This window comes from Oryzias melastigma, unplaced genomic scaffold (assembly GCF_002922805.2).
Source record: "Oryzias melastigma strain HK-1 unplaced genomic scaffold, ASM292280v2 sc00458, whole genome shotgun sequence".
NCBI classification, from domain to species: domain Eukaryota; kingdom Metazoa; phylum Chordata; class Actinopteri; order Beloniformes; family Adrianichthyidae; genus Oryzias; species Oryzias melastigma.
This window is the reverse complement of record NW_023417053.1, coordinates 20,534-30,276: the sequence shown is the minus strand read 5'-3', so window position 1 is coordinate 30,276 and position 9,743 is coordinate 20,534. Positions and strand designations below refer to the sequence as shown.

At 43.6% G+C, this 9,743-nt stretch overlaps 1 long non-coding RNA gene across 1 annotated transcript; it reads left to right on the top strand.

Annotated features, from left to right (window-relative positions):
* The first annotated feature begins 5,397 nt into the window (after positions 1-5,397).
* Positions 5,398-6,342, top strand: LOC112140701. Its single transcript, XR_002918229.2, has 3 exons — positions 5,398-5,814; positions 5,923-6,122; positions 6,192-6,342. It is a non-coding gene; the product is annotated as an uncharacterized LOC112140701 (long non-coding RNA).
* The last annotated feature ends 3,401 nt before the right edge of the window (positions 6,343-9,743 follow it).

Below are 9,743 nucleotides of genomic sequence, written 5' to 3'. Positions count from 1 at the left end.
AGGCGTCTAGGGAAAAACACCATAGTATTTTTTTAAGATTGACCACATGCACTGTATCCTCTTTGTTTGGTGGGTTGCCCCAAGAAACTCTATAGTTAACAGGCCCTAACTTTTTTACTATTTTAGCTGGTCCTTCCCACCTAGGCGCTAGCTTTGCAGAAAACTGTTCAGATGCTTTGGAAAGAGGGTGTGACCTGACCCAGACTAAGTTGCCCGGCAGAAAGTGCGCATCTTTCCGGCGGCTATTATAATACTTAGCATGTCTAGCCTGGTGCAACCCCACTCTCCTTTGAACTTCATCCGCCAACTGTTGTTGTCTCTCTACTACACTGTATGCTGCGTGTTGTTGCGGTGATGGAGGTTTATAGATTAACCTCTGCAGCAGTCCATGCAGACTTCGTCCCAGAGCAAGCTCAGCTGGAGTTTTTCCAGTGGTCTCTTGATGTGCCGTGTTGAGAGCAAAACGAAACTCTGCAATCCACTGGTCCCATGTATTGTGTTGTTGTCCAACAAAAGAGGCAATCATTGTTTTTATTGTTCTGTTGATGCGTTCTGTCAGGTTAGTTTGTGGATGATAGCTTGTGGTTAATTTTTGCACAACACCCCAGGTATTACAAAGTCTGGACAATAGGGTACTTGTAAATTGCGGCCCTCTGTCTGACACCAAAAACTTTGGCACTCCCCAACGGGTAAAGATTTCTTCTCGAAGGATATTAATAAGACGAGGAGTTTTACTGTCTCTCAACGGGAACATTTCAACCCATTTGGTGTAATAATCCACAACCACTAGAAGAAATGTGTTGGACTTTTTACTTCTGGGGAAAGGTCCCATGAGATCCACTCCTAACATCTCCCCTGGTTGGGTGACAGTGGGGTGTTGTAGCATGCCAGAAGGTCTGGAATTCTCTGGTTTGTACTTTTGGCATGTCACACAGGCTTTAGTATGTTCCCACACGTCTTTTCTTACACTCGGCCACCAGGCCACTTCCAAAACCCTCAGGAGAGTTTTTAGTCGGCCCAGATGTCCTCCTAGAGGGCTGTCGTGGAAATATTGAAGAAACTCAGGAACCAAGGCTTGTGGCACAACTACTTGATGTTTTTCTCCTTTGTCACCCAAAGGAACTTTGCGGTACAGTACCCCTTGATGTTCTGTGAAACTGATGCGATCTGTGGGTAGTGCTGTTGTGGCTGTAGTTCTCTTCATCTCTTGCACTTTTGAGTCTTGGTCTTGCACTTTAGCAATGTCTGCTAAAGTGGTTGACAGGATATAGGAATTCTGTGGTGTTATGGCCAGGCAGGAAGATGGCTTAATGTCAAAGGGTTCATATATACGCGATAAGGCATCCGGAGCTGCATTAAGACAACCTTTGCGATAATGAACCTTAAAATGGAACTGCTGCAGTCGTAAGATCCAGCGTGTCAGGCGTGATGTTGTTTTTGGACAGTTAAAAGCCCACGATAGTGCTGCATGATCGGAGTATACATCAAACTCTCTCCCCTCCAGATAGTGACGCCACTTCTCCACGGCCCAGACCACCACCAGGCACTCCTTTTCAGAGGTGTAATAATTTCTCTCTAGACCTCGGAGGGCTCTGGAAGCGTATGCAATCACCCGCTCGCCTTCCTCTCTCTTCTGGGTGAGAATGGCACCCAGGCCTCCGTCACTGGCATCCGTGTGGACTTGGAAAGGAAGTGAAAGGTCTGGTTGAGCAAGCACGGTTGGAGATTTTAGAGCTTCTTTTAAAGTGGTCATGCTAGCCTGACATACATCAGTCCAGTTCCACTCAACTCCTTTTTTCTTTAGGTGGTTGAGAGGAGCAGCAATGTCAGAGAAGTGAGGAATAAACTTGCGATACCACCCGGCAAGGCCCAAGAAGCGCTGAAGAGTTTTTACATCAGTTGGTGTTGGGAAATCTGAAACAGCTCGAGTCTTGTCAGGGTCTACTTCCAGACCTTTTCCAGAGACAATGTGGCCTAGAAACTTTAGTTGTCTTTTGAAGAAGTTACATTTTTTCATGTTCAGGGTTAGGTTGGCAGCATGCAGGCGTTGGAACACACTAGACAAGTCTCTCAGGTGGTCTTTTTGAGTTTTTGAGTAGACAATGATGTCGTCTATATAGACGAAACATGTCTTTCCCCTCAGCTCCCCTAAGACTTTTTCCATGAGACGTTGAAAAGTTGCAGCAGCATTCCTTAGTCCAAACGGCATACATTTAAATTGGAAGAGTCCAAGAGATGTGATGAAAGCGGTTTGTGGCTTACTTTGTTCTGCCATGGCCACCTGCCAGTAACCTGACTGCAAATCTAAGGAGCTAAACCAGGAGGCGCCATCCATGGACTCCAAGATATCATGGATTATAGGCATTGGATATGCATCAGGTAAGGTCTTGGCGTTCACTCGTCTGTAGTCCACGCAGAACCTATAGGATCCATCTGGTTTATCTACGAGGACCACAGGAGATGACCAGGCTGACTGGGATGGTTCGATTATCTCATCCTTTAACATTTTGGCCACATGCTCTTCAATTATTTTCTTTTTCACAGGAGACACTCGATAGGCTCTGGATCTCACTGGAAGATTGTCTTGTAAGAAGATGGTGTGCTTCTCAACACTGGTCTTTCCCAGAACACCAGAGGTGACTGTGGGCCAGTCATTCACAAGTTGTTGGAGCAGTTCAGGGGAATCTGTGTCGTAGTTGGAAATTGGGTCAGAAGTCCCAACAGCCCCCACAGGAGGAAGCTCACCAGGGCGCAGGGCATAGTAAATATGAGCAGGAGAAAGAAAAGATGGTATTGCTGTTTTGTTCCACTTTTTGGGAACTTTGGCTGGCGGGATGAATGAATGGTAGATGTATCTTTGGTCTTTCTCCAGGCCATAAGTATTTTTGGCCAGATTGAGAACGGCCCTGGACTTGGAAAGAAAATCCAGACCAAGGACTAGTGGAAAAACAAGATGGTCATCTTTCATCACATGCACTGTCACAGGCCACTGTTCTCCGTGCCATTCGAGACCAACAGTTTTCTTCCCCAAAGCCTGGTGAACCGTTCCATCCGCCATCACAAAAGGCTGTTTTTCTGAAGGTTGAAAATTCTCTTCTTCTCTGGAAACTTGCTTCCACAGGGTGTCCTGCATAAGTGTAAATGAGCTGCCTGTGTCCACTACAGCTTCGCCCTCAAACCCTCTGATGGAAATTGGAACAATTAAAAGGTTGGGGTCTTTATTTTTAACAAGTCTTTGTTGCACAACAATGACCCCTACTGCACCTTTTTGGAAGGGTTTCCTCTCAGAGGTTTTCTTGATGGGTTTTTCAGAATTGGCATGCACTTTCTGCCAATATTCTCGGGCCCCCATGCAATCCTTCTCAATCATGGCTCCTATTTTGACAAGCTGTGCTACTGTGGAGACAGTCCCTCTTAGACAACCAGCAACTTTTGGGTTGATGTTATTGAGAATGCGTCGCACAATTTCTTCTTCTGTCATCTCTCGCTTCCACTTCAAACATAAAGCTCGATAATCATAAACAAAGTCTCTGAGACACTGATCTGGTTTTAGTACTGTTGTTCTTAATTTTTCCTCAACCTCATTCAAATAATCAGAAGGAAGGAAAGCAGACATAAATGCATGTTTGAATGACGACCAGTCGTGAACAAGAGCTTTTGTGGCTTTCCACCAGCTGAGAGCTGGTCCCTTTAGGACTGCAGACAGGGCTCCAAGCAACTCATGGTTGGATAGAGGTCTAATATAGAGATAGTTTTCACATTGTTCAATGAAAGTGAGGACATCAGATGAATCACTAGAGGTCCCAAATGTAGGAAAGTCCATCCTAACAGGTGGTTTTGGATAGTATGGAGTTGCACCAGGCTGACTAGAAAAAGAGGAATGATGAATATTAGTTGGAATTGTGGGACTGACATCTGTGGAAACAGCTGTGGTTTTTTGTACAATGGGAGTGATAGTGGTTCTGAATTTTTCAAGCTGTTTTTTCCATTTTGCATCTCTGCGCAACATACAATTAACTACATCCTTCTTTTTCTATGTTAGAAGTAAACATCTCTTCTAGATTAGCAAGACTAGCATCAAAATAATCCCTGAAACTGCTTTCTCTGTTAAGGGAGCTGGTCAATGTGTCTCTAAAGTGAACTTCTAATTTAGTAATTTGTTCTTTCAAGCTGGCAACATCCTGAGCTATATTTTCATGATCCGTTTGTGCGTTAGGATCCAACTCATTATCTTCAGTTTCTACATTGTCATTACATCCCTCAGGATATACATTTTCAGCATCACCATCATCATGATCAACTGGTACAGGATCATCAACATTTTCACCAGCACTGTCTTCCTCTTTATCATCATTCTCATTTAAATACAAAGAATTTAGCAAAGAAGTTATTTCACTAGCAGAGTTACCTCTTCGCGTGACAAACGGACCCGCAGTAAAATTTAGGTCATCAAACCCATGACTGGTGCCTGGCACAGCAACAGGTGCAGTCAGTTCATTTACCTCCTGACATTTTGAAGTTGCCATTTTTCTTACCAAAAAAATGAAACTATGTAAATAGTCCTATATTGAAAGAAATTAGTTCCCCGTACGGGCCACCATATGTAACGAGTTGCATGAAATACACTCTTTACCTAAATCAGGGTTTAACTAATTTCCCTTTTTAATCAACACAAACTATTCAAACAAATAAACACATATTCTTTAAATTCCCCCCCAAAACAAAATGAAAAAAATGTCCTCTTATTCTTTTCAGTCTCTTTAGGCTTTTTAGTATCTCTTCCAGTGCTCATGTAAAATTCCAGTGTCCAAAAAGTATAGATCCACCAGGAACAGAAGTCCAAAAAAAATGGAATGGTCTCACCAAAATGGATGTGGTTGTGGTTTCCTCCCTTAGTCCAGCCTTTTGTGGGTAGGTTATCCTTTTTAATTCTTTCTGGGGTCCCTCGTAGCCTTCCCCAGCCTTTTGTCTTATTCCTCCATCTGACCGGCCGCTGACGCCCCAAACTTTTCTCTTTTTATTTCCTTGCTGGTGACTCCGCCCACTTCCTCCAGAATTCACACAATACAACACAAAAATTCTGCACAGTATTTATAAAAAACAGTAACTATTAGTTTTAGAGCATGAGTATTTTCAAACCCATGTGGACTTAATTCATATCATTCTTTTTATTTATTTTGTCCACTGGATACTTTTGTGGCAATGCTACAATATTACTATAAATATAAATAGGCAGGAATATTATTCCAGAATGAATCAACTTAAACCTTAAATAACTTTCAATGTTTTACTCTCCATAAAATATATTTTGTCAAAATTATACAAGTTAGAAATAAGCCCAAGATAACATCGGGCCATTAATAACAATAAAATAAAATGATCGGGAGGGCCGGATAGAATCACCCCGAGGGCCGGATCCGGCCCCCGGGCCTTGACTTTAACACATGGGGTCTAGAACATTGACAGCTGCAGAGAAAAACTACAAGTTACTGTGGTGAGTAGGGCACGCCTACTAATTATGAGGCAGCAGGACAGACTTGCTGATTGGGGGAATATGCTTTTAAAAGCCCTTCCCGTTCGCTTTCTGGCATGAGCTTTTTCGGCTGCCAGTCACTAGGAAGTGGGAACTCCAGTACACAGGCAGATAAAGTGGGCTCTGTGAGCGCGCAGATTTAAATATGGGCTGGAAATTTACTAGCTTACTTTCCAGTTCCTTTACATAAACGGTCGGCTGGTGCCTCGGCAGTGCGGCTGCAGAACAGAGTCTGCAAGCGTGACGGACTGTTGCCTTAACCCGCTTCCTCTCGGTGACCGGTATGTCTCGAGCTGTCACTCCCTGCTTTTAATAAAGCTCCTGCATGCTAAATTATTATTTTTTCCTCAAACTCTCTTGTGCGCACGTTGCTTCCCTCCCCACAATAGGTGAGTAAGTGCTGCTGCTTTGCCACTGTTATTTCCTGGTTCCGGTCCGGATCTCCCCTCTTCCCTCGCCGTGTTGGGATGGAGTTGGATGGACACCTGCAGCAACGGTGGAGACCGTGTGTGCATCGGCATCTGGCTGGACTGTGGACTGACACCTGTCGTACAGCGTTGGCCGTCGGGCGGCTTACCTGGCCCCCTTGGTGCGCAATCATCTTTTAAATTTGTTTTAATTGTGGGGATTTTTAATTGTTTTATCACTTCTGTTCCAGGAGGTTGGAGCTCGAGGTGGACGGCTGCACTGGTGGCGGGTTCCTGTGTGACCTTCTATCACGAGTGCAGTGCATCACACTCCTGGGTGTTTGTTTTTGTTTAGTTTTTGCTGTAGTTCTTGCCATCTCGGTAAGCTCCTCCTCCTGAACATTTTATTGGTTTAAATTAAAGTATTTTTGTATTATTGCTTTTAGATTGGATCATAATAAATTATATTTTAAAAACAGACCACAGCCTCTGCCTTGTTCAAAGTACGACCTACACGTGCCTTCTCCTTTTCCTGGGGCATAGCAGCTTCAGGTGGCATTGTTGACAACCCCCATAATTCGTGTTGCCACATTTCACTCTTGGAAGCTTTAATGTCTCGCACTCAAGTGGGCGATAACAGAACGCTCCCGTGCACCCCATTTTGGTTACAGTGACAACAATCCGCTGACATATGTTACCAAATCAGCCAAACTCAATGGGACAGGACATCGCTGAGTGGCAGAGTTGTTCGATTACCCATTCACTGTTAGGTATGGACCAGGGTTGTCGAATGGAAATGCTGATTTTTGTCTCACAGACGAGAGCCCATCAAGAAAATCATTCAAGAGTGCACAATTGAGTGTCAGCAGGACGTCATTGAATCTGTTGGACAAGCATTGGAAGCAAAACAATCAGGTGAAGTGGACTGGATTTCAGCTGTCACTTGTAATACAGATGCACTACCAGAGGAGAGTGACATGTCTGGGTCGCTCAGCCTATTCCAGTGACAGGCTTGAAAGCAGCCCAGAATGCAGACCTAACAGTGAGAGGAGTTTTGAGTCTTAAAAGAACACAGTCCAACATAAAACATAAAGACAAAATGACAGAGACTGAAGCTGTTAGACAGCTCTTAAGAGATCTTCAAATTGATGAAGATGGAATCCTTAGAAGGGAACCAGCAACTAGAACACAACTGGTGGTGCCTGAGTCCCTGAAACCCATCATTTATCAACATCTGCTCAAGGAGAGGGGTCTATTAGGTGCTGACAGGATGATTGCCCTTGCCAGAGAATGTTTCTACTGGCCCAAGATGAGACAGGAGATTGAACAACATGTTACTCAAGTGTGACGCTGCATAAGAAGAAAGAGACCCAACCGTATAATTTGAACACTAATCCAAAGCATTGAGACCTCTGCACCATTTAAAATCATATCTATTGACTACTTACACCTGGAAAAAAGTAAGGGAGGTGAAGAATACATCCTTGTTGTTGTGGATCATTTCACAAAATATGCACAAGCGTATGCAACTAAATATAAGTCTGGGAGGACTGCAGCTAAAAAGCTCTTTGATGATTTCACAACGAGATTGAAATTTCCATCAAATATCCACCATGATCAAGGAAGAGAATTTGAAAATCACCTCTTCGAAAAGCTACACAAATACTGTGGTATCCGTCCATCTCACACCATCCTCAAGCAAATCCTGCATAGCGCTTTAACAAAACACTGCTTGCAATGCTGCACACACTGGAGGAGACACAGAAGTCATGGTGGAAAGAACATCCCAGCGAACATCCATGCTTACAATTCCACAGTGCATGAATCTACTGGATTTTCCCATTTTGTCCTTCTCTTTGGGTGTGAACCAACACTGCCAGTGGACCTTTTGTTCCCAAAAAAGGAAAAAAAGAGGATTCAATAACATTCTGGATCTGCAGAGACATGGATAGATACTATGCAAGAAGCCTATGCTATTGCCAAGGCACATTAGAAAAAAAGTGCTAAAAGAGGGCAACAAAATTACAACGGGCGTGTATGAAGCTCCACACTTAAGCCAGGTAACTATGTGCTCACACCAAGAGGAGGTCCTGGGAACTTCCATAACTTCTGGGAGAACACAATCTATGTCGTCAGCGAAAGAAAAAGCCCTGGTGGTCCCGCGTGCCCTGGTCTGGGTGTCTGGCGGGATTGCCCGGTGGGCGGTCTCTCTCTGCGGCTCCATGGTGGGTGTTGGGGAGTCCGGGCTGCGGCTGCTGCCCCGGCGGGGGGTCTTGGCGTGGGGATGGCCGGGCGCTCTCCCCCTGAGTACATTCTATCACCATCCACCTCAGTGAAACATAAACACTCATCTGAGCACAGGTATCAGCTCACTTTAGCACTAGCCGTTTGTGTGACAGAATGAAAGTCTTTATGTGAATGGGTTTGTATGATGGAGCGTGTGAGCTGGTGTTACAGTAGAATTGAGTACATTATGTTTAGTTTAAATGTGGAGACTATTTTACCCAACAAGTGTGTGTGTAACTATAGACTGTTGTTGACAGGCCCCGCCCATTCTAGTCTGTTACTTAGTCCTGGATGTTTTATGATGTTGTTTCCCTCTGCTGCCATCTTCTTCTTTCTCTTTTTCTCTAGTCATATGAGATATAAGATAAATAAAGTAAAGCATACAGGTTGGTTAAGCAGTTTGACACGTATTACAGCTTTTGTCTAACAGAGTTTGCATTTTCAGTTAAAGTGATAGCCCTAATGTTAATAATTAGGTATCTGGAGGATAATGATACAGATTTGCTGAAGATATTTTGAGTTTATGTATATCCAGATATGGGCTGTAATCAAGGCACAGAAGTAGAGATTTAAAGGGAGTACTGTACTCAATATTACTGAAAGGAAATAATGCTTGGTAATAAATGTATAAAAATATAATGATAAGTGTAAATGGTAATTTCCTTATCCCTTTTGTGAAGACTTGGGAGGCCCACCAATACTTCTATGGACAAGTCACCCTTTAATATCAATGGACTTGTGGAAAGTCTCTTATTATCGCCATTTGAAGAACAAAAAAAGACAGAATTTCAGACTTCTACGCACGTTTGCGTGAACCTGTCATTGGGGGAGGCTTTTGAAATGTGCGCCGACGCACCGGTGTGTGAGCACCTTGACAATCACAGACACCCACATGTAGTTGCGGTGTCAAACTCAGAATTACATTTTTGATAGGCGGTGAGCAGCGGATTATGCACAGTGAAAGAGTGGCGGGCGACCAAATTGCGGCTCGGAGGTTGGAGAGCTCTGACGTAATAGGAACACCCAGCATGTCAATAAACCTTATTCCTCAACATAATGTGTCTCCCATTCTTGCTAGGTGAGACATCCACAGACAGAGCTGGTAGCTCCTCCCACATTCAGCTGCGGTGTGAAAATTTTTTTTTAACAGGCAGTGAGCAGCGAATTTGCTGCACCGAGAATGAGGGGCGGGGTGCGCAGATTCATCACTCGAATCATGTTCAGTGTGAATGCACCTTGAGGACCCACACTGGAGCTTATTGTGCCCCCTGGGAAACCAACCCTGCTTTAACAAGGTTCTTCTTATATAATATATTATATAAAATTTTAAATATATCTCTTTTTAAAAACTTTTTTTTCTAACTTGTCCTGTCCAACAGCTGAGCAATCAGATATGAGCTGAGAGCCTCTAGTGTTAGACAGATTTTACTGTCACAACGGGAGTTTATTGAGTACAAACCTCTGTTGTATTTCATGCTAAACTTTATTTATATTGATTATCTTTGTATCCTTTTTTT